Below are 25317 nucleotides of genomic sequence, written 5' to 3' on the forward strand. Positions count from 1 at the left end.
ATGGAGAAAAGAACTTGGTGTCTTAAAGGGTGCCACAAAGCTCTGATACCCCATAGACAAACTTGTTTCAACACACAGTTGAGACAAGAAGATACATTGTGATATGCAAGGTATGCCTGCTAGGGCTGTGCATAGTAGAAATCCCACTGTTAGAGCAGATATCCCTGTGCCTACTATTACTCCTGTGTCCAGCAGAGGGAGTGCAGGTGTCAGAAGGCAGATTTCCCTTCCCCCACCTAGTCAGGGAAAGGAAGGGAGGATATCCGGCACACCTGAGAGTTTGGGGCGTGGTCCCAAGTTCCTAAACCTCAAGGCTGCCTGGCTGGAAGGGGAGAAGGAGGCAGGCAGTGAAGGCAAACAGTCTCCAAGCTGAGGGCTCTGCAAGGCTGTTATGTTCCAGAGCAGATGGAACTGGTAGAGGCCGGGGCAGAGCCATCTGAAGAACCTTTCTCAGAGTTCCAGGAAATGGAACTAGACTTTGTACCGGAGTCCTGCACAGAGGTACCTGCCAACCCACAGCCCATGGAAGTTTGCTAACCAAAGGCAAGTGGTCACTGTGGATTACAAATGTAACAGTTTTTCAGTATGGACTATTGTTGAGCAAGTCTGACAGTGTTTGATGAAAGGTGGTGGGGGATTAGCCCCACGTTAATTGTGGAGGGATAGAGGGCCATATCTTGGCAATATTCCAGCACGTGGAGCACACTACCTTCTCCAGCACTACTGCGGCTGGAGGAATCAGTGCGGGTGCACTGGTTCAAGCTAAAGACTTAGGCCAGGACTTTATTTTGGATGTGCAGCAATCCTTTACTGGGGAAAAAAGAAGAAATTTGTTGTTTTTTTTCTTTTTGAGTTTTAAAACCTCTTCGCTGTTTGGAGAAATACTGGTTTTGCAATAAGACTCTTGAAGTTACTTAAACTGGAGGTTCAAGGACTTACCGATGAGCGGCTATGACCTGACAAAGTTTAATGTGCTTGATTACTTTATTTTTTGAAGACTGATATCAAGTTGTTTTGTAAAGTAACCATTTTGTGTGGGGAATTGCTCCATTAAATCCAGTCCAGTTTTTGTTTGTTTCCATACTTACCAGTTTGCAGTGTGTTTTTTTTGGTCGTGTTGAATCCTGACATTAATTATCCCTGTGTTGCTAGCCACAGCACACAGGAGCCAAAACTTCTATGTCCCAGCGGCACAGGACGCATTGCCTTAACCCCGCTGGTGACAACATCCTTGTTCAGAAAAACTCCATCTACTCGCTATTTGTTAAGTATAATTTCTCCCAGTCATACATTAATCTACTGCAGTACTTAATAACACTTTTCCAGGGCAAAAAAACATAGAACTTAACTGCAAAAAGTCCAATATCCCGCAGTGCTGAGCAGAAAAAGCAGAATTCTTGCAACTTGGAGCGCATACACAATCTTCGCAGCTAAAAATCACCGCCAACAGTGCATAAGTCCACTCCTCATCTCATGATTTCCAACAGGTCCCCTGTTTTGCCATAGCTTTATCAGGGAAATTGAGTGCTAGTTATCCCGCATCACCGTCTGTAGTTTGTGATATTGTTTTAATTATGTATGTTGGATTGTAACTTGCTCAGAATTGTTGAATGGTTGCGAGTAATACATTTTTTAAAATAAATAAACTGGAACTTGCTTGACAGTGTATCAAACGTATATAGAATGAGACAGAACCCTAATAGAAATTCTACACTTTCAATTCTGCACTGGGAAGGAGGCCTAAGATTCCAGTTGGCCCAGGTGCCTAAGTCCCCTCCTATGGAAGGGGCCTTAGACATCTGAGCCAGTCAGGGCCTTAGGCCCTTCCCCGGTGCATCCGAGAATGTACTGGAAAGAGGAAGTCCTGCCATTATGCATTGGCAGGCCTGCCAGCAGGAGGGAATAGGCATTCCTCTTGCCTTGCATCAGATAAAGGTACGGGGGGCATTCAGGAGAGTAGGTGTCGGGGGAGGGGGGGAGGGATTGGGGAGTGTCAGGGGAATGTTGGTGAGTGTCAGGGATCTTGGGAGTGTTGGGGTGACGTGGAGTGTCAGATGTGGAGTTGAGTAGTATTTGGTGGGGTTTGGGGATGATGGGGTCAGTGGCAGGAAGGAGTGAGCATCCCTCCTGCTGGGGGATGTCTCGGGAGGGTGGCGGCAGGAGGGAGTGTGTATCCCTTCCTGCTGGCTGACTTTGTGTGTGTGTGTGTGGGGGGGGGGGGAGAGGGATGTTCCCTGCTGTGGCTGCTAAACTGATCGCAGCATAGATATTCCCTTGGCAGCTTGGTGGCAACGCGATTCTTTATCCGGCGCCTGTGACATGGATGCTGGTTAGAGCATCGGGGTGGTTACAAGGGGGTTAGGCAGATGCTATTCTATATAGGACATCCATGTGTGATTCTCAAAAGCCACTTAGGCGACTGCTGAGACCGGGCATCCTATACAGACTTAGCAGAAGTTTATTTCAAAAACCTGTTGTGTCATTAATAGGTAGAGAAAGCAGAGCTATATGTGTGAGTCAGAATATACCTCTTATGTACTTATATTCTGTTTTACTTTCAAAGCAGATTAGTATAAAAATACATAAAATCTGCACAATAAAACAACCATCATAACAAAACATATACAGGGTAAGTACAAATGTGGCTAAAAAGTTAGCAATTGCAGTGATTTTCTTCAACCTGAATATTTATTTATTTATTTACACCCTCCCTCCCTCTTTTTGTTTTTTTTTTTAAACTGTATTACGGCGCTGACAGGAAAATAAGGTTACGACAGCTCAGACCCTGCCAGAAAATTTTGCCTGTAAAAAGTGGGCAAAAAGTTTACTGAACGAGTTCTTTTTTTAATATTAATGACCTCATTGTACAACCATTTTAATATTAATGACCTTGCATATACAATTGGAAGTACAGAAAAGACCACGGTGACCTGTTTTGCGAAGCGACAGGTAAAATACTTGCATGCTAAACTGGCTAGGACTGGTTTAGCGTCCATTGTTAAATGCATGGTGAGTTTTGAGAATCTGGCCAAGAGTTCTTTGCTATTGGTCTAGGTAAATACCTTAAAGTAGTCACACTTTTGGCCAGTCTTATTGCATGAAATCTGTGTATATGTGTCCCAAAATAACCTTTATGTCCATTGCATCAGATTTTCAAGTGTCAGGGGATCGAAGAGGTGTGTATATATGTATATTTATTAAACTTGTGTGTAGGTTTTATTTACAAATGTGGAATCTACTTTCCAGAACATAGGAGGACATGCATTAGTTCTGCTTGGAGTTCCTTATTTTATGACTATGCTTAGGGCTTAATTTTAGACATCAAGAAATTAGAGCTGTGGAGCTGGGTGGGATGGTGGTTCCAGGGGCAGGAGCAATAGGAAAAGATGGGACTGTTTAGGGAGCAGAGTGACTGTGCTTTGTTCCATCCAGGCTCACCCTTTCTTCCTCTCCTCTTTTCTTTAGACTACCTTGGAAGGAAGAGGCTAGAGCAGAAAATTTTACTTGCTCCGAAGTCTAAAAAAAAGTGGTAGAATCATTCCAGGTGGTTACCCCAGAAATGAAATCTGGCCAGGTGACTTTTAAAAGAAAATCTTAATTTAGTTTTCAAAGCCAGCAAAAAAGTGCAATACAATATGTACATACAAATAATAATAATCAAATAAGCACTGGCCAGGTGACATTAATTCCATGATTTGATACTTCATTGTGTCTGCAATATAGTCATTTAAATATGCCTTTGTTACCCCTGCTGCTTTCAGTGAAAGGCCTCCCCAGATTTGAGCTTTTTTTCATTTTCATATACAACTGGAAAAGAATGCAAAGAAAGGCAAACTGCACAATTTCAAATTAATGTTCATAGGCTCATTTGTGAATCAGGTTTTGGTCTTACATCATCACATCAGTGGACACAAGATAAATCAAAGGGAAGTTGCTGAAAATGTGTATACTGTATTGAAGGGAGACTCCATCATCAGGTAAACTCTGTAGTAGAGCTCTTGTTTCTCAGATGCATTTTTTGGGGGGTGGTTTCAAGTCTCTCTTGGCTCGGTTTCAGGTAGAATGTTGGCTGCTCTTTAAATATTGATAATTTTTGTGTATATTCAAATGGATTTAAAACTAGGTAACTAGATAAGAGGGCAACGACAGTGTAAACACAGGTTTCCACACTGCAGCAGTTTTCTATGTCTGCAGTTAAAGACTCGTGTGTTATCCATATAAAACTTGAGCATATGGAAAATGTAGCTCGGGCAAAAAATCTCTGCTTTGTTAATTTTCCTATGATTCATTTAATATCTGCTGAAATCTTACTTAGAAAATATTTTAAGGAGGTACTAGGATTAACAAATGCGGAGACTATTCAAATTGTGAATTGTTATTGTATACCTCAGAAAAAGAAGCTGACATCTGATCGTGGAGGGGCATAATCAAAACAAATGTCTAAGTCCGTTTTGGGCCTAGGGTGCTAGTTGCCCAAAGTCGGCAGCATCCAAAGTCCATTCTGGAAAAATATGCCCCCCCCCCAATTTTTTTTCTCCAAAAATCATCTACTTCTACTTCCAGCTGTGTGATCATCCAGACTGCTAGTATGTCCGAAAAATCATCCAAGTCCCAAACGCCAAGAACCAGACCTCGTGGACGTGGGAGAGGCCACCTTTTGGAAGGGATGGACTGGCCATCCAGACATGGCAGCAGAGTAGTGAGGCACCTTACAGGGCACTACTGTGAAATTCACAAAAAGAGCGCCACATAAACATCTCACTACAGTATGACTAAGGCCTCCTTTTATGAAACTGCAATAGCAGTTTCTAGCGTGGGGAGCTGCGCTGAATGTGAGCCATTTGGTGCAGCTCCCCCGCTAGAAACTGCTATTGCAGTTTCGTAAAAGAGGGGATAAATCTAGGTCGGCCCACATCCTGTCCTAACCACGCCTTCAAAAATGCCCCATTCAGCTCTGAGCACTCATCGGGATTCAGAGGCCTTAAAAGTCTCTGGATACATCTAAACACCCATTTCGATTATTGGCACTTGGATGACTTGTCTTTTAGGTCGTCCAAGTACCAATTTGGGTGGGTTTTTAGATGTATTTCTGTTTTCGATTCTGAGATTCTCAATAGTATGTTATTGAGAAGGCACGGGGAAGCAACTTCTTGCTCTGGGATCAGCAGTATATGAAATATTTGTTCAGTTTAGGTTTCTGCCAAGTATTTGTGACCTGGATTGGCCACTGTTGGAAACAGGATACTGGGCTAGGTGGCTATTCTTATGTGTCGGAGACCTGTAGCTCAGGCCCGATCAGGTTAGATTCTGTGATGCACACAAATGGTGACAAGGCTATTTCCCCCCAGATTGATAGTCTCACTTCTCATAGAATGTCAATGGATAGAATGCACTGTTCTCTGAATTAGTTTGTTTGTTTATTAAAAATTTTGACCGCACTTTGATTTGCCAACAGCATGGTGTACAAAATATAAAAACAGAAAATGAAAAGAATGCCATAAAAAATAGGAAAGAAAAAGAGTAAAGAGAGAACAGGGGGAAAATATCTAAATAATCAAATCTCAAAAAAAAAGTAAATATGTTTAAATCTTGTTTAAATAGTTGCCAAAAAAGCAGGATAATGTTCATAATTTACAAAACATTCTCAAGGAAATGCTGCTAAACCAAAAAGATGAGCCTTAACCAGTGATCTAAATTTTACATAAGGCAGTTCTGAACAAATCATAACTGGAAGAGAATTCTATAGGCGAGGAACTGCTGCAAAAAAGGCAGACCTCTGCGTTGATAACAAGTATACCAGATGGAATGTCAGGTTAAGCCAATTGATGAGCAGTCAATGAATGTAGGATATGAGAAGGCTTATAAGAAACTAATAGTTTTCCTAAGTAATCTGGTTGACATGATTATAGTGCTTTATATGCAAGGGTTAAAGCCTTATGCATAAGGCAAAATTTAATGAAAAGCCAGTGGTACTCTTTTAAAAAAGGAGAAACATGATTATATCTCCAAGCATTAACAAGAACTCTGATAGCAGTATTGTGAACCGTTTATAGTTCCAGTGCCAGGATACCAGATTTTGGGTTCTTTTTACTAAGGTGCGCTAGCGTTTTTAGTGCGCGCATGAAATTACCGCGCTATGCTTCTAGGACTAATGCCAGCTCAATGCTGGCATTAAGGTCTAGTGTGCGCGGCAATGTAGCGCGTGCTATTCGCGCTTTAAAGCCCTAACGCACCTTAGTAAAAGGAGCCCTTTGTGTTAATTTATAGTGATGCTTGTAGAGGAATATGTGCCTATGTGGTTTTCAGAATGGATGGGAAGGGAATATGATATGGCTATCTGGGTCCTCGGTGTTGATCTTGGAGGTGGTATACACTTCTTCCAAAGACCCGATGTCATCCTGAAAACTGTGACTACCTGTTACTAGCCCTATGTAAAAGTCATGTTTTCATGTGCCTATACCTCCCCTACTCATCATCTCTGTGGAGCTGGATATGGATTTTTCCCAAAACCTGTATAATCGTTTGGGATAATACCATGCATCTCCTTGATCCAGTAGCAAGGTTCTCAGTTATACTTCCAGAGAATATTAATTTTTGTTGATATAGTAGAAATAGCTTTTCTTTGGCGCATCCCAATGTCCATAATCATAATGTGATTAACCAAGGGCTCCTTTTACTAAGGTGCGCTAGCGTTTTTAGCGCACGCAGGAAATTACCGCACGCTACACTTCTAGAACTAACACTAACAAAGCTGGCGTTAAGATCTAGTGCGTGCGGCAATGTAGCACACGCTATTCTGCGTGTTAAAGCCCTAAATGCGGCTTAGTAAAAGGAGCCCTAAGTTTCTTGCACTCTTCAGTAACAGAAATGGCATATTAAAGCCATAGTTCATGCAAGCTTGGACAGGAAAAACTTTTTCAAGTAAGTTGTTGCTTAAAGATTAAAATGCAGGCAAGCACCCTTGGAAGCTTGGAAACCTTCAGTCAAGTAAATCCTCCATTTCAATGTCTATATTGAGCCTTTTGTTCAAATTAGGAAGACCCGAGAAGCAGCACAGATTAATCTTGTCCAACTGTGCTTCTTCCATTAAATTTTAGGTATAGGGAGGTTTCTGCTGAGTGGGATTTTTTAGGATAGTGTTTCTAGGTTAAGCGAAAATTTAGTTGAAGAACCTAAGTTCTCTGAATGCAAGATGAGGAATGCAGAGACCCACTGTAAGACAGGACTATTCAATTCCGGCCCTCAAGGTCCACAGGCAGGCCAGGTTTACAGGATATTGACAATGAATGTGCATGAGAGAGATTTGCATACCAAGGAGGCAGTGCCTGCAAAATTCTCTCATGCATATTCATTGTGGATATCCTGAAAACCTGACCTATCTGTGGACCTCTAGGACCAGAAATGAGGAGCCCTGCTGAAGAATTGCTTTTTCCTGGGATTGGTAGTTTTGTATGGCATGGTCTGCTGGAGCAGATGGAGGCAGATTGTCTACCCTTCAAAGTTTCATCATCCTTTGATACACTTGGGTTTTGTATTCTAGAAAATGGTTGGATACCTCCCTTTTACGGCAGTTCAAAATGTTTTCACAAATCCAGAACTCAGAAAACCCTGTAAAGAGCAAAAGAGGCTTATGTATTGAGCTGTGCATAAGAACATAAGAATAACCTTATTGGGTCAGACCAATGGTCCATCAAGCCCTCACGGTAGCCAATCCACATCACTAGTACCTGGCCAAAACCCAAGGTGTAGCAATATTCCATGCTACCGATACAGGACAAGCAGTGGCTTCCCCCGTACCAGTTTTTTTTTGCTAAATTTTAGCTATGGGAATGAAACTAGACACTTATTTGTGTCTGTAGGTGGATTTCACAAGATCTCTTATGTTTTGCTACAGCTGGGATCTTGTGCATTCCTGGCTAAGGTAACATGCTGAAAAAAATAATTTGTGTGGTTGTGCAGCATTGTACTTTGAAGTCCATTCTCCTCCAGTCTTTTAGTGACCCCTCACAGTCCCATCTCAAGGCACAAATCCACAAATGTTACATGTTCTGCCCCTTGTGCTCAGGGCCAGCCTCACCTTGCCATCCCCCCATTACCATCCCCCTCTCCCCAATCCAGAGATCTGGTAAAGGAACAATCCCTAATCACTCCTGCTGTTAAAATGGTACGGTATTACTACAGATCTAGCTGAAGACTTTCCTTTTAGTTTGTTACTATGAGTGAGCGGATTTGCATTGTGGCGATTCATTGAAGCTTTTGTGTGTGTATGTGTTTTAATTGCAAAGTGACTTTTACAATGTGCTACTGCAAAGTCATTTCATATTTTAAAGAGTAAAGGGTCATGGATTTAATATAGCGCCTTTCTGTGCTATAACCAAAATGATTTACATTTTATTATAGGCAGGTACTTTCCATACATAAGGCTCAGTGTTTTATATCTTAAAGCAAACATTTGTGGTTTTATACTTGGGAAATTTCAAATTTAGACTTGACACCCAGAGTATTACTGTGTTCTTTTTTTGTTTATATTCGGTGTTATCAGTGGGCTGGGATCATCTACGAGGGGGTACTGAAAAGTTCTCAGCCCAACCAAGAAGAGAATGACGTGTATATGGTTCAATTAATGATCTGAAAATGTCAAATCATAGAATTTTCTTTCTGCAAATTGGCATTTAATAAAAATAACTCTTTTTCAGCTACAGTGGCAAAGTTATGCTCAGAATTTAGGAAGTTGTTTGGTTGCTTATTCAACAACCCCTCATCTATAATAATAAAACCCTAGAGCGCGCATGTGCTGTTGAACGATCGTGAGTCCTGGTGGCGTAAGGTGTGCTTCTGTGTCACTCCTTACGGCGCCTGCGCTAGATGGAGGCGCATGTGCCAGCGACTCCTCCCTCACGCTGCCGCTGCTCTTCAAAGCGGCCTGCTGAAGTTCGCCAGCCTCTGTAGCGAACCTTGCAGGCCGCTCTCTACCTTCCCGACATGGTGCTGAAAGAGTAGGGGTGCCGCTGCCGCCACACTCGGTCTTCCTGCAGCCACGACCACCGCCATGAAGGAGATCTGGGCTGAGAGGTGACCGATGCAGCCCCAGCTCCAGTTTGAGGAATGGAGGGAGGATAAGAATGGGAGGGGGGTGGAAACAGAACGGGGGCCATGGGGCAGGCAGGCATTGCACAACAGGGGACCAGGGGGAGAGGGAAAGGGGGCTGCTTTGTGGGGAGGGGGCAGACAGCAATCATCAGGGGGGAACAGAAGGGGCCATGGAGCACGCAGGCATGGCACAACAGGCACGGGGCAGGCAGACATTGCACAACAGGGGACCAGGGGGAGAGGGAAAGAGGGCTGCTTTGGGGGGAGGGGGGCAGACAGCAATCATCAGAAGGGAACATAAGGGGGCCACGGATCACGCAGGCATGGCACAACAGGGGGAGAGGGAAAGGGATGTGCTGGGGGGCAGAAAACAATCATTCTTTGCTCTGGGAGGGGGGGGGGGGAGACAGAAGGGGGCCACGGAGAGACAGGCAGGCATGGTGCAACAGAGAAATACAGGTAGGCAGGGGGGCCAGGGAGAGACATAGACAGAATGAATGACAGACAGACAGCGTCCAAGGAGAGAGAGACAAAAAAAAAAATCCCAGACAGACATCTGCTCTAGCGCCCGTTAATGTAACGGGCTTAAAGACTAGTAAGTTAATATTTGAATTCAGAATTAACCGTCTCTGTGGCTGCTTTTTGAATGGTGCTGTCTGGGAGGGCTATATCAACAATCCAAGAAACCAGGTTTCTCCAAATGTTTAAATCTTCTCCTTAATAGAGAAAACCCTATTCTTATAGATTATTTTATGTCTGTGAGTCCTCAATTCATGCTTTTTTTAAAATTCCTTTTATGGTATTTCTCTTAATGTAGGTGTTTCCAATTCAGAGTTTTGGGGTGTACAGACTTAGATAGAAAGAAGGATAAACGTAGTAATGGGAGGTCAAAAACCAGATGGAAATACAAAACCTAAAAATGTCTGATGAAAGAAGAGATGTGTCGGGAATAAGAGAAGATAAATGCTGAAATTAAACATCTGTTAGACAGCTGTACATTCCATATTTGGAAGTTACATTATAGAAATAGCAGTTTTAGCAGTCTGATTTCAAAAACCATAAGATCATTTAATATAGATTAAAAAAAAAAAAATATATATATATATACATACATACATACATACTAGTGTTTAAGCCCGTTACATTAATGGATGCTAGAGTAGATGTCTGTCAGTCTGGATTTTTTTTTTTCTTTGTCTCTCTCTCCTTGGACGCTGTCTGTCTGTCTGTCATTCTTTCTGTCTCCCTGGCCCCCTGCCTGCCTGTATTTCTCTGTTGCGCCATGCCCCTGCCTGTCTCTCCATGGCCCCCTTCCTATGTCCATAGTGTCCCATCCTATGTCCTTAGTGACCTCAGTGCCTCCTTCCTATGTCCTTAGTGCTCCCAGTTCCGCTTTTCTATGTCCTTAGTGTCCCATCCTATGTCCTTAGTGCCCTCAGTGCCTCCATCCTATGTCCTTAGTGCCCTCAATGCCTCCTTCCTATGTCCTTAGTGCCCTCATTGCCTCCTATGTCCTTAGTGCCTCCTCCTCCTTAGTGCCCCCAGTGCCTACTTCCCATGTCCTTAGTACCCCTTCCTACGTCCTTAGTGCCCCCAGTGCCAACATCCTGTGTCCTTAGTGCCCCCAGTGCCTCTGTCCTGTGTCCTTAGTGCCCCCAGTGCCTCCATCCTGTGTCCTTAGTGCCCCCAGTGCCTCCGTCCTGTGTCCTTAGTGCCCCCAGTGCCTCTGTCCTGTGTCCTTAGTGCCCCCAGTGCCTCTGTCCTGTGTCCTTAGTGCCCCCAGTGCCAACATCCTGTGTCCTTAGTGCCCCCAGTGCCTCCGTCCTGTGTCCTTAGTGCCCCCAGTGCCTCCGTCCTGTGTCCTTAGTGCCCCCAGTGCCTCCGTCCTGTGTCCTTAGTGCCCCCAGTGCCTCTGTCCTGTGTCCTTAGTGCCCCCAGTGCCTCCTCCTGTCCTTAGTGCCCCCAGTGCCCCCTTCCCATGTCCTTAGTACCCCTTCCTACGTCCTTAGTGCCCCCAGTGCCTCTGTCCTGTGTCCTTAATGCCCCCAGTGCCTCCGTCCTATGTCCTTAGTGCCCCCAGTGCCTCCATCCTGTGTCCTTAGTGCCTCCGTCCCGTGTCTTTAGTGCCCCCAGTGCCTCCGTCCTGTGTCCTTAGTGCCCCCAGTGCCTCCATCCCGTGTCCTTAGTGCACCCAGTGCCTCCGTCCTGTGTCCTTAGTGCCCCCAGTGCCTCCGTCCCGTGTCCTTAGTGCCCCCAGTGCCTCCGTCCCGTGTCCTTAGTGCCCCCAGTGCCTCCGTCCTGTGTCCTTAGTGCCCCCAGTGCCTCCGTCCTGTGTCCTTAGTGCCCCCAGTGCCTCCGTCCCGTGTCCTTAGTGCCTCCAGTTCCTCCTTCCCGTGTCCTTAGTGCCCCAGTGCCTCCTTCCCGTGTCCTTAGTGCCTCCTACCCGTGTCCTTAGTGCCCCCAGTGCTTCCTTCCCGTGTCCTTAGTGCCCCCAGTGTCTCCTTCCTATGTCCCCCTTACTGCCTTCAAGACTTTGTCCCACCCCCATCCCCCAAAGCCAGCCTGCCTGCCTCTCTCCCTCCCATTCCCCTGTGCAGTAGAACCCTTGAGGAGCATCTTTCCATTTCTATCCCCCCCATCCCTCGTACAGTAGAACCCAGCATTTTTCTATCCCTCCCTCCCTTCCATCCTCCTGTGTAGTAGAACCATTGAGCAGCATGTTTCCATCTCCCCTCCCCACTGCCACCTACTGCCCCAATGCAGCAGACCCCACTGACCCTCGCATCTGACCCTCCCACTGCGAGATGACCTACAACCTCCCGGCTCCAGCAGCGTCTGCAGCACTCTAAACACGCTGTTTCGCGGCCTTCTGCTGCCCATGATTTCCTCTGCCGCGTCTCTGTCTCGATGTCATCAGGGACGCGGCAGAGGAAATCAGGGCAGTAGAAAGCCGCGAAGCAGCGTGTTTAGAGTATGGCGGATGCTGCTGGAGCTGGAAGGTTTGTGGTTGTCTCGCGGTGGGAGGGTCAGATGGGAAGGTCAACGGGGAGGTGAGTATAAGCGCGCATGTGCACTCCTGCCGGCCACGGATCTATGGATCAAGCAGTGGTGTTCTACAGGGGTCGGTACTCAGACCACTGCTGTTCATTGTATTTATAAATGATATAGAAACTGGGACGAAGTGCGAAGTAATAAAATTTGCAGACAAACACCAAACTATTTAGTAGAGTTGGGACTAAAGGGGACTTTGAGGATTTGCAAAGGGACCTGAACAAACTAGAAGAATAGGCGACGAGATGGCAGATGAAGTTTAATGTAGAGAAATTTAAAGTCTTGCATGTAGGAAACAGAAACCCGAAGTACAGTTATTCGATGGGAGGGCTGGTAAAGTACCCTAGAAAAGGACTTGGGGGTAATAGTGGACAAGACAATGAAGCCATTGGCACAGTGCGCAGTGGCCTCTAAGAATGCGAACAGAATGCTAAGTATTATCAAGAAGGGTATTACAACCAGAACAAAGGAAGTTATACTGCTGTTGTATCGGGCGATGGTGAGCCCGCATCTGGAGTACTGCGTCCAATATTGGTCGCCGTACCTTAAGAAGGATATGGCGATACTCAAGAGGGTTCAGAAAAGAGCAACGCGATTGATAAAAGGTATGGAAAAACCTTTCATATGCTGAAAGATTAGAGAAACTGGGGCTCTTTTCCCTGGAAAAGCGGAGGCTTAGAGGGGACATGATAGAGACTTACAAGATCATGAAGGGCATAGAGAAAGTGGAGAGGGACAGGTTCTTCAAACTTTCGAAAACTACAAGAACGAGAGGGCATTTGGAAAAATTAAGAGGGGACAGATTCAGAACCAATGCTAGGAAGTTCTTCTTCACCCAAAGGGTGGTGGACACCTGGAATGTGCTTCCAGAGGGTGTGATAGGACAGAGTATGGTATTGGGTTCAAGAAGGGATTAGATGATTTCCTGAAGGAAAAGGGGATAGAAAGGTATAGATAGAGGATTACTATACAGGTCCTGGACCTGTGGGCCACCACGGACTGCTGGGCATATGATGGACCTCTGGTCTGACCCAGCAGAGGCAATGCTTATGTTCTTATGACAGACACAAAGGGGGCTAACAGGTGGTAGGGGACTATTAAGGGAATGACAGGCCAGTACAGAAAGACTCCGTTCTGGTGCATATCAGTTTTAGAGTCCTGTAGAGGTAGGGGACAGCAACCACAGGGGGAAGGGGAGGAGCAGAAGAGGCTAGTGCATGATTCCTGAAAGACCAGGGAAAACAGGGAAAGGGGAGGTGCTAGACCTAGGGACAATAGGGAAAGTGAAGGGAAATGTTAAACTTGTGGCTAGACTCGCATATAGGAAAACTCACTGACTTCTGACTTTTAAATTGATCAAATTTTGCAACCTATACGTAGGCCCTCTTTTATAAAGGTGCGCTAAGCGTTTTAGCGTGCGCTAAATCAACACGTGCGCTAAGTGCTAATGCATCCATAGGCGTAGGAAGATCGCTCCTGCCCCGAAAGCCTGCTAGACCACCAGGTAAGGCCAGAATGCTGGGAGGGAGGCGGGGGTGGGTTAGAGCCGGACCAGATGTTGTTCGCGGTTTTTCTCCATTCGCGGTCAGGCTCTGCCCCTATCCCCCACGAATACTGAGGGAGAAGTGTAGAATGTTAGGAATTATTAGGAAAGGAATGGAAAACAAAGTTGAAAATGTTATAATGCCCCTGTATCTCTCTCTAAGGTACAGCTGCACCTCGAATACTGTGTGCAGTTCTGGTCGCCATATCTCAAAAAAGATATAGCGGAATTAGAAAAGGTACAGAGAAGTGTGACAAAAATGATAATAGGGATGGGACACTTTCCTGTGAGGACATGCTAAAGCATCTAGGGTTGTGTAACTTGGAGAAGAGATGACTCAGGGGTGATTATGATAGAGGTTTATAAAATAATGAGTGGCGTGGAAAAGGTAAATGTGAATCGTTTGTTCACTCTTTCCAAAAATACTAGGACTAGGGGACATGTGATGAAGCCACTAAATAGTAGATTTTTTTTTTTTTTTAAATATTTTATTTATCATTTTATTACATCCCATTTTACAAAGATGTTAAAGGAAATACAAAGATTATAATCTTAGTTAAAAAACTAAGAAACAAATATAAACAATGAAAACAATCATCAAATACAGTCCACAATTAGAGGAGAAGAGACAAAATTAAATAAAGCCCCTCGGGAAAGGGGAACATATACCCAAGAAAATCACAAATTAGGAAATAGAGCGGTGTAAGATGTTATCCTATCCATTAATTAATACCGCATTAATAACCTGTTTCATTCGGACTGTTTAGAGATTCCTTTACCCTCCAGGAAAAAACCTAATTGGGCAGGTTCAAAAAAATATATATTTACTCCCTTGATAGGAGACAAAACATTTACAGGGAAATCTTAACTGGAACACTGCCCCCAAAGCAATCACCTTTGATCGATAAGTCAAAAATTATTTCCTCCTAGATTGTGTCCATTTAGAGACATACGGAAATATATATACCCTTTCACCTACTAAATAGTAGATTTAAAACAAACTGGAGAAAATATTTCTTCACACAACATGTAATTATGTTCAAATCTTTTTTTTATTGCGAATGCCAAACAGACACCAATGAATAGAACAAAATCAAAAGAACCAGCATCCAACAATACAACATTTGTGGTTAGGTGATAAAACAAAAGCAGCAATCCCCCTCCCCATCTCCATAACCCTGCCCAACCAGCAAAGACCCCAAACACAAGCTCCTCTCCCCCCCAAAATAAACACACAGAAGATGACCAATAGGTCGCTAAGATCCCAAAGGCCCATCACACAACGTGTAATTAAACTCTGGAATTCGTTGCCGAAGAATGTGGTGAAATCAGCTTAGCGGGGTTTAAAAATAATTTCCTAAAAGAGAAGTCCATATAGGCCATTATTGAGATGGCTTGGGGAAATCCACTGCTTATTCCTAGGATAAACAGCATAAAGTCTGTTTTAATACTTAGGATCTAGCTAGGTACTTGGAACCTGGGTTGGCCTCTGTTGGAAACAGGATACTGGGCTTGATGGACCTTCGGTCTGTCCCAGTATGGCATTTCTTATGTTCTTATTTTCTGATATGTACAGCTGAATAAGGCAAATGGAACTGTCTTACTTACAAGGGATGTAGCAAGTTAGTCCAGATGCTGAGTGGATAGTTAATAGTTAGGTGTATTAAAGACTTGTGACAGTAGCCATTCTTTCACCTGTTTCCTGAAGTAGAAATGTTTTATTAGTATTATGCCGATATTGTGATAATTGTATTGGCTTAAATGTCTGAATATGTTGTCTGTTCAGAGGTTTTATATGTATTTGTTGACCTCTAAGTGTCTGTTATCTGAATGCTCTTCTATGCTGCCTATTAAGATGTATCATTTGTACCTTGCTGACATTTATCATATTTCTGTTAAGATTAGTCTACTGTGCTCTCACTTGGTATTTTATAGCACAGATTTATAGTCAAAACTACCGATGTCTGATGTGTTAGCGATGCAATTATTTTTTTCCTCTTCAAGCAGTGTAATTTTTTTTCCCCTGTGTTTAGCAGGAGTTGATCAGGTCCGTGGGTCTGCTGTTCTGCTAATGTAGTGCTGAGATGTCATTTCAAGAGACTGAATAGCTTTCTAAATGTTGCGGCAAAGAAGAGGGGGGAGGGGAGGAGGAGGAGAGATCATGTTTCATATTCTGCTGTGCAAAGCCTTCCACTTCAGTCAAGGCTGGAGACAGGCTGGCTGGGTAAGGAGTGTGCAATCACAGGCCACAGAAAGCTTTGCTTCCAGTTTGGGAGGGTAAGAGAGTAAATCCCTCAGTTTTTTTCCCCCTGTCTTCCAGGGGCCTGAAAAAGGGGAAGATTTTCTTTTCCTACTTACTAGGTGTTTCTTGGCATGGCGTTACTAGCAGGGTTATACACAAAATGTGAGAATTTTTTAAAAATGTAACTCTTGGAATTGTTTTTAAGTTGCAGTACTGGCTAGAGTCACTAGACAGCTTCTGCTGTCAGTCTGCCTGTTCGCTTGTGCTCTTATTTCTCTCTTCTAGCCTATTGTTTCCAAGTGTGGGTTTTTTTTTTTTTTTTAAATGAAACACGGGAAAGGGACTTGCAAAGTCACCTTATTGTAGTTTTATAACCACACTCAAAACAGTTTACATAAAGGTACATCAAGCATTTTCCCTATCTGTCCTGGTGGGCTCACAGTCTAACGTAACTGGGGCAGTGGAAGTTTATGTAACTTGCCCAGAGTCATATGGAGCAGCGCGAGGTTTGAACCCACAGCCTCAGGGTGCTGAAGCTGTACCTTTGCCACACTCCCCTCCATTCATAATACCACAACTATATCTCTCAATGCCGCTCTCTCTTAATAAATTGCTTTAGTCAAACTATCAGGGCTTCAGACATGCCATTTGGTCACCACACAATTTTTTGTGTTTGCTTGGTTGCCAAAATTCTTCTCACCGGCTATGGCTTCTTCACTAGCCCCTACTCAATATGTTTCACAATTTTTTTTTTTTAAAGTGCTTCATTATATCAAACTTATTAAAGTGCTTAATGTCAATAACTTAACCGTTATAAAAACTGGTTAAAACTTATCTTATTATATACTTTTTCTTGATGATTTTATCTCATTGGGAAAGGGACCTGTCATATCCAACATGCTGCTTCAAGAAAAGGTCCCCCCTTCACAACTTATTCTACACCATCCCGATCCACATAGAAATTTTTTGGGATAAGACATGTCAGGTATGACAGGTCCCTTTCCCGATGAGATAAGATCATCAAGAAAAACAATATAATAAGATAAGTTTTAACCAGTTTTTATAACGGTTAAGTTATTGACTTTAAGCACTTTAATAAGTTTGAGATATAATGAAGCACTTTAAAAAAAAACAAAAAATTGTGAAACATATTGAGTAGGGGCTAGTGAAGAAGCCATAGCCAGTGAGAAGAATTTTGGCAATCAAGCAAACACAAAAAATTGTGTGGTGACCAAATGGCATGTCTGAAGCCTTGATAGTTTGACTAAAGCAATTTATTAAGAAGAGAGAGCGGCATTGAGAGATATAGTTGTGGTATTATGAATGGTTTACCAATGCCAGAGTATTGACTGAGATTATAACACTCCCCTCCATGGCATGCATCTTATTAAGGCAAGGCTCTCGATTCATCCTTTTGTGCACTCTTCAAACTTTCATAGTGTGTACGTGTGCAACCGTATTCCCTGCATAGGATTTTGATGAGGGCCAATCAGTTTCCATAGCGTGGTAACTGATAAATAGAAGGTACTTTCAGATGCTGTGGGATAGTTGATATCTTTTCTTGAATAAAAATATGCATCTCTGTTTTTGCTTAAGTTGTATGAAATAAGATTTTTGCTTCTTTGAAAATTGTACCATTATACAATTATAGTATCTGGCTCCTTACTCTATCTGGGAGGAACTGAGCACTAGTAATTTGTAAAGAGAAAAATGATTTTAATGGTTTCTCACAAATCCAATAGAAAACAGTCATGATAGACTTTTTATTTGGTGCATTGGCTTCTGATTTAAATGTGGCATTTTACCTTCTAAGACAGTGTATTTGCAAACTGTGTGCCTCCTGAGATTTCAGGTGAGCTGCGACACAATGGGGAGGATGAGAGGTGCAAAGGACGTGCCTCTTGCGGCGAGAGGCACATCCTAGACAATCGGCTGGCGTCAGCACCTCTCTTTCTCTCCAGCCCTCTTCCCTGCTTCCCCCCCCCTTTTGGCGGCTCAGGGCCCGTCTTGAGGGCCTTCGTGCATGCACGGACATCCACATGATGATGCCACATATGAACGTGACTTCTTCATGGCGACATCTGCGCATTTCTGGATGCCTTGAATCACGGCCACTATGTTTAGTGTGCCATGGCTCAACAAAGTTTGCGGGACACTGTTCTAAGATGAGGTCACGTTATACAAAATTCTATATTAGTAAAAATCACAATAGAATCATGAGTATATGATATTCTTAATTCATTGGATGTTTTCTGAAGCTGTTTCTCAACATTTTAACCTCCCCCCCTGCGCTAGTGGCTACTGCTACGGTAATCGCTCTGACGCCCATAGGGAATAAATGGACGTTGGAGTGTTTGCCGTGTGGCTTTGTAAAAGAAACCCTAAATTAGTAGTTGGGGTGGGGTTGCAACCTAGTGAAAAAATAGTAGGTTTCTATAGTTTTACTAATTACTAATTATTTTTACACATTTAATTCTAGAATGTTTTATAATTGTATCACAGTTTACAGCTAAAGCTACTGCTTCTGTTTTTTAGCTGCTCTGAGAGGAGGGATCCCCCCTCCTGTCTCTGAGGAGCTCAAAACTGCTCTGGCTTCCTATCTTCCAAAGTCTGCTGGGTGCAAAGATGGAGAGGGCATAGCCATCCCTCCCTCTGCCTGGAGTGTTATCAACATCTCCTCTTCCTCAACTGACTCTCTACTGGGGAGAGTGAAAGCAAAGGAAAGGCTAAGAAGACCTCAAGAAGGACATGGCGGTACTTGAGGGAGTCCAGAGAAGAGCAACCAAACTGATAAAGGGTATGGAAAACCTCTTACATACTGACAGACTGAAAAAGCTGGGGCTGTTCTCCCTGGAAAAGCGGAGACTTAGAGGAGACATGATAGAAACCTTCAAGATCCTGAAGGGTATAGAAAGGGTAGACAGGGACAGATTTTTCAGATGGGGAACCACAAGTACAAGGGGGCACTCAGAGAAATTAAAAGGGGACAGGTTTAGAACAAATGGCAGAAAGTTATTTTTCACCCAGAGGGTGGTGGATACATGGAATGCGCTTCCGGAGGCTGTGATAGGCCGGAGCATGTTACAAGGCTTCAAAGAAGGTTTGGATAGGTTCCTAGAGGATAAAGGAATTGAGGGGTACAGATAGGAGTAGAGGTAGGTTTAGGGATAGTCTGGGACCACTGCTCAGGCAATGGGCCTGATGGGCCGCCGCGGGAGCGGACCGCTGGGCGAGATGGACCTCTGGTCTGCCTCAGTGGAGGCAACTTCTTATGTTCTTATGTTCTAAGAAGCTGCAAGAAATGGTGCTCTGTCAGTATGCATAATTATGGGAGAAATCAGCTGGAAGCACAAAGTTAGGTTGACCAGCTAGATTTCTAGGAAAACTGTACAGTCTACTGCAGGAACTTTTTCAATGGCTTGGGACAGCATACGGTCTGCGTAATAGGGATATGTACAACCAAGATTCAAACTAGGGCTACCATATTTAAGCAAAAAAAGAAGATACATGACACTGCCTAGATCCTGCCTCTCAGTAGTCTTGCCTTTACCCCCCCTTCCCACCACCCCCAAAGCAGCCATCTCTCCAGCCTCCCACCCGGGCCACCCCAGAGTTGGGTATTTGAGTCTCCCCTGTCCCCACATACCTTCTCTGGCACTGCAATTTCAAACTTTGGGCATTTGGCACGATCCTGCTGGTGTTGTCCTTGCCCTGGAAGCCTTTGCTCTGCAGCGTCCCACCTACATGGGACAGGAAATTGCTGCAGAACGAAGGCTTCCAGAGCAGGCTGATGATAGCAGCAGAATCGTGTTGTTAATGCTGCCGGCTGCCCAAATTTTGAAACTGCAGCGCTGGAGGAAATATGTGGGGACCAGCCAACAAGAGAGCAATACATAACTCTGGGGTGGGGGCTGGACAGGAGTGAGTGAGTCCCAAAGCTGGAAAAATTCCTTCCCATCCAGAAAACTGTCTAGACACTCACAGTCCTCTAAAAAGAGGACATGTCGGGTAAATCCGGATGTCCTGTAACCCTAATTCAAACAGATCAAGCTAGGCAAAATTCATGTGTAACTATGGTCACACTGAGACACCACAGTGACAGGTTTTATTTTTATTTTTTTTACTTTCCCCCAACTCCTTGAGAGCCTTTCTTAGTAGGTAGATAATATATTTTATTTATCAGAGGAAGGGAATTCAAATAATTTTTAAGTTTTCCACTAGATATTGCTTAAAAAGATTAATAGGTAATACCCCTGGAGTTTTAGGAAAATTCAACAAACGGAGATTCAAACGTCTGTTATAATTTTCCACTTGTTCAAGTTTCTTATTTATAATCTGATTTATCTTTTTATCATAGAAACTTTAAACTGCTTTAAATGTTGGATTTCTTCCTGCATTTGCTTGACCCGTCCTGTAAGATCTGCTTTCACAGATTTATAATAATAATTTATTTTCTTATATACCGCCCAACCGGAAGTTCCAGGCGGTTCACAGCAAGAGAACTGAGACATAGCAGCGAAGACACAAAATATAGTAGAATTCAGTGGAATACAATACAGTGAAATACAATATGATGCAGTACAATGTAATATAATGTAAAATCATTACATAAATTTACCAAACAAATACACTTCTCCCTCCGTATTCGCGGTTTCAGTATTCACGGTTTTGATTATTCATGGTTATTAGCTTGCTGGCTCCTCCCCCCCAAATTACATCAGCTTGCATAGAGAAATCGCTGATTCCAAGCATTTACAGAGAAAATTGCCGATTCCCAGCACTTTCTTCACCGTGTTTTGCCTCTCCTTCAAGAACAGGTCAGGTCTCCCACCATGTTATTTGCGGTTTCACCATATTCATGATGGTTTTTAATAGAAAAAAGCGAATAACATATGAAAAAGTTTATTTGCGGTTTTTCTGAATTTGTGGTTATGTTAAATCCCCTATCACAGCGAATACAGAGGGAGAAGTGTAGGTTTTTATCGATTTTCTGAAATCAAGGTAAGATTGGGATTGGGCAATTAGAGAACACAGCCAAGAGTTCAATTTCCCCACTTGAAAAGCCAGAGTTTTGTCTAAGAAACTTTTAAAATGACAGCCTTTCAGAGTGGGGTACATAAACATACCCGAGTTTCTTGTGTTCTTATTTGAAGAGAATAATTTTAGTTGAAGAGAATAATTTTAGTTGGGTGGATAAATATGTTGGTAGTATGAAGAATGCTTTATAACAAGTGCAGCCAAATTTAAAAATAACTCTAGTTTCGAAAGGGAGCCAATGAAGTTGCACGTAAAAAGGGCTTACGGTACATGGTCAAACTTCTTTAATCCAAAGATCAGACAAACAGCCACATTTTGAACCAGGCGAAGTCTGAGCAATATTTTCTTGGTTGACCGTAGGTATGTGAAATTACAATAGTCTAAGGTAGATAGGATTTAACAGTCTTTATTTAGGTTATCTACCTTATTTGCAGTTATTTTTACCTCCTAAACTAATTTAGAGACTGTGGGATCCAGAAGAACTTCCTAGCATTCGTTTTGAATCTGACCCCTTTCAACTTTTCCGAATGCCCTCTTGTTCTTTTATTTTTTGAAAGTTTGAAGAATCTGTCCCTCTCTACTCTCTCTATGCCCTTCATGAGATGCTGGACATTGGGGAGAAATAGAGAAAGAGTGCAGATACTGGGCATGGGAGATGGAAACTGAGAGACAGGAGATGTTGAACAGGGAGGCAAGGAAGATAGAAGGCATTACTTTCCTAAGATGGAACAGCGGAGTGACCAAAGCAAAGGTTAGCTTGGCTCTACAACCCTTTGAGCTGGCATTGGGTGAAGAGAATGAACTGGACTGGATGATGGTGGGGAGGGAGGTTCCAGTGACATTCAGGAATGCATTAAGGGACTGATTTACTAATCTTGCTTTTCCCCTTGGACAAGGAATACAAAAAACAGCCTTAGTACATCAGGCCCTAAATGAGCTCACAGAGATCTTAGAATCCCCCTTCCTCATTTCAATGGAGACAATATTGTCATGAAAAGGGGGTTGATGTTGAGAGAGGTCTCGGCCTCTGGCTGCTAAATCACAAGAAAATTTGTCCAGGTCTGGCATACCTGGATGATCCCCAAGCCTTTTGGGATAACGTTCTGTGGACAGACGAGTCAAAAGTGGAGCTCTTTGTACAGCACTGTATTCCACAGTAAGAACATCACACAAACAGTCAAATATAGTGTTGGTAGTGTGATGGTGTGGGAATGCTTTGCTGCTTCAGCATCTGGAAAATGCCATTATTGAAGGAGAATGTCTGGTCATCTGTCCATGAGCTGAAGCTGATTGTAATTGGGTTATGTGGCAAGATAAGATCCAGTTCAAGCCAAATAGGGAGATACTAATTTATAATCTGTGATGATTTCTTATATTTCACTTATCACAGCTCTCTTAATAATATAACAATATGTCAAATGTTTTCTAATAATAAGTGTAAAATGCTCAGACCAAAACATAAAAGCAAGTCTACATCTGAATGGCTGATGAGAAAAAAAAATAAGTTTTGCATCAGCCTGGTCGAAATTCTGGCTTGAAGCTAATAGAGATGTTGTCCCAGGACCTGAAATGAGCAGTTTATGTATGAAAACCTACTAATGTCTGAATTAAAGCAGTTTTGCAGAGAAGAGTACTCCACAGCAATGTGAAAGACATATCAGATTATAGGTAGGATTGGGTTACAATTATTGCTGCTAAAAGTGATGCAGTCAGAAGGGGGACGTTTACCTTTTCGCATAGGTGTTGGATAACTTTGTTCCTTAAATAAATTAGTAATTTAAAAAGTATCTTGCTTACTCAGGTTCCCTTTGTCTAATATTACATTTTTTTTAAAGATCAGAAACTGCCTGTGTAACATGCAAAAATGGAGGAATTCAGGAAGGGGGACTTTTTGACATCACTGTATGTATGTAACACACAGACAGATATACACTCTCTCTGCTGGACATATTATTCTGAATTTTGTAACATAAATTATTAGAACATTTCTTAATTTTTATGTAAAATCTGAATATCAATTGGCATAATATCAATACTCTGTTCATTCACCGTGTGCCTTTATCACTGCCTTTATCACCGCAGGCTGCTGAACAAGATGAAATCGATGGGATTAGGAGAGACTAACTGCATGGGTTAAAGATTGGCTTAGTGGCAGACTTCAGAGGGTGGTGGTTAACGGTACCCTCTCTAAAATGTCGGAGGTGACTAGCGGAGTGCCACAGGGTTCAGTCCTGGGCCCACTCCTCTTCAACATATTCATTGGGGATCTGACTCAAGGGCTTCAAGGCAAGGTAACCTTATTCGCTGATGACGCCAAACTATGCAATATAGTAAACGGCTATAATCTACAGGATGCTATGGAGCAAGACCTGCGTACTTTAGAAAGTTAGTCCTCGATCTGGCAACTGGGCTTCAATGCCAATAAATGTAAGGTCATGCATCTCGGTAACGGAAATCCTTGCAGAACTTACACCCTGAATGGAGAAACTTTAACCAGGACTATGGCGGAACGAGACTTAGGAGTAATCATCAGTGCTGACTTGAAAGCAGCCACTCAAGTGGAGAAGGCTTCATCTAAAGCACGACAGATGATAGGTTGTATCAAGAGAAGCTTCGTCAACAGGAAGCCTGAAGTCATGATGCCATTGTACAGAGCCATGGTGAGACCTCATCTGGAATACTGTGTGCAATTTTGGAGGCCACATTACCGTAAAGATGTGCTCAGAATTGAATCGGTTCAGCGGATGGCCACCAGGATGGTCTCGGGGCTAATGGGTCTTCCGTACGAAGAAAGACTGAGCAAATTGCAACTCTACACTCTCGAAGAGCGTAGGGAGAGGGGAGACATGATTGAGACATTTAAGTACATCACGGGACGGATCGAGGTGGAAGATGATATCTTTCTTCTGAAGGGACCCTCGACCACAAGAGGTCATTCGCTCAAACTCAGGGGAGGGAAGTTTCGTGGAGACGCCAGGAAATACTTCTTCACAGAAAGAGTGATTGAGCATTGGAACAAGCTTCCAGTGCAGGTGATCGAGGCACGCAGCATCTCAGACTTCAAGAAAAAATGGGATACCTATGTGGGATCCCTACGAGGGTCATGCCAAGGGATAGGGTCACTAAGGTATAGACTTGAAAGAGCGGGTCAGTAGAGTGGAAGTATAATTACAATCATACTTAAGGGGGTCATTAGACTTAATAGGGAGGGTCAATAGGGTGGGCAGACTTGATGGGCTGTAGCCCTTATCTGCCGTCATCTTTCTATGTTTCTATGTTTCTTATATGATCTGGCATGCCTGCAATCATATTTCTTGCACATTTTTTTATGTTCTTGTTGTGGAACAATAAGAATTGCCATAATGGGACAGATCGAAGACCTGTCAAGTCTCAGTATCTGGTTTCCAACAGTGGCCAACCCAGGTCACAAGTACCTGGCAAGATCCTAAAGAGAAAAACAGATTTTATGTTGCTATCCTAGGAATAAGCAGTGGATTTCCTCAAGCCATCTTAATAATTAGCCAAACCTTTTTTAAATCCTGCTAAGCTAACCACTTTCACTACATTCTCTGGCAACAAATTCCAGAATTTAATTGCCCATTGGTAATTAAACCCATTGGTAAATATTTTCTCCATTAAAATAAATAAGTAGGTAGGGTGGTTGGTTGGTTGTTTGCATGGTCCCTAGTCCCAGTATGTGTGGAAAGAGTATGCAAGCAATTCACTCAGTATTTTAAAGTCCTCTATCATATCTTCCTTGAGCCATCTCTTCTCCAAGCTGAAGAGCTCTTGCTTTAGCCTTTCAAGTTTCAAGTTTATTAAATTTTTACTATACCGACTATCAGCAAATATCTAGCCGGTTTACAAGTTTACAAGATCATTTTTGCCGCCCTTCTCTGTACCTTTTCTAATTCCTTAGCAACAGCAGCAGATGAATCCAGAGACCAATGGGATAGCACACATCTACCAGCAGGTGAAGATAGAGAAACTGATTAACAAGTGGTCCTATTGGCTGGCACGCCTCCTACATCTTCAGTGAGCTCTATCTCCCAGCAGGTGATGGTTGCTATTCACCTAGCTCCTGAATTCTGGCTGTGACTGGGCAATTTTTTTTTCCTGTTGAGGTTTCTCTTCAGTGAGATGGCAATTCTAATTCTCCTGTTGATGTTTCTCTTCAGTGAGACAGGGGTCTCCGGCTGAACGGTGCCAGCTTTAGGGTTTACACTTGGGCCCCCCCAGGTCCCTGCCTCACCCTTCCTCCAATGATAGAGGGTCTGACTGGGTCTTGATTTTCCATCTTTCCCTTCACTGTAAAAAAGAAGAGACCACAGTGACTATTAAACATTTCTGCCCT

General features: G+C 43.2%; 1 protein-coding gene across 2 annotated transcripts in view; it reads left to right on the forward strand.

Annotated features, from left to right (window-relative positions):
- The window catches only part of BMPR1A (bone morphogenetic protein receptor type 1A), a 242224-nt gene that overhangs the window by 13536 nt on the left and 203371 nt on the right, over window positions 1-25317 (forward strand). The gene's annotated exons all lie outside the window — the stretch shown is intronic.

Source organism: Geotrypetes seraphini, chromosome 4, assembly GCF_902459505.1.
Source record: "Geotrypetes seraphini chromosome 4, aGeoSer1.1, whole genome shotgun sequence".
In the NCBI taxonomy this organism is placed as follows: domain Eukaryota; kingdom Metazoa; phylum Chordata; class Amphibia; order Gymnophiona; family Dermophiidae; genus Geotrypetes; species Geotrypetes seraphini.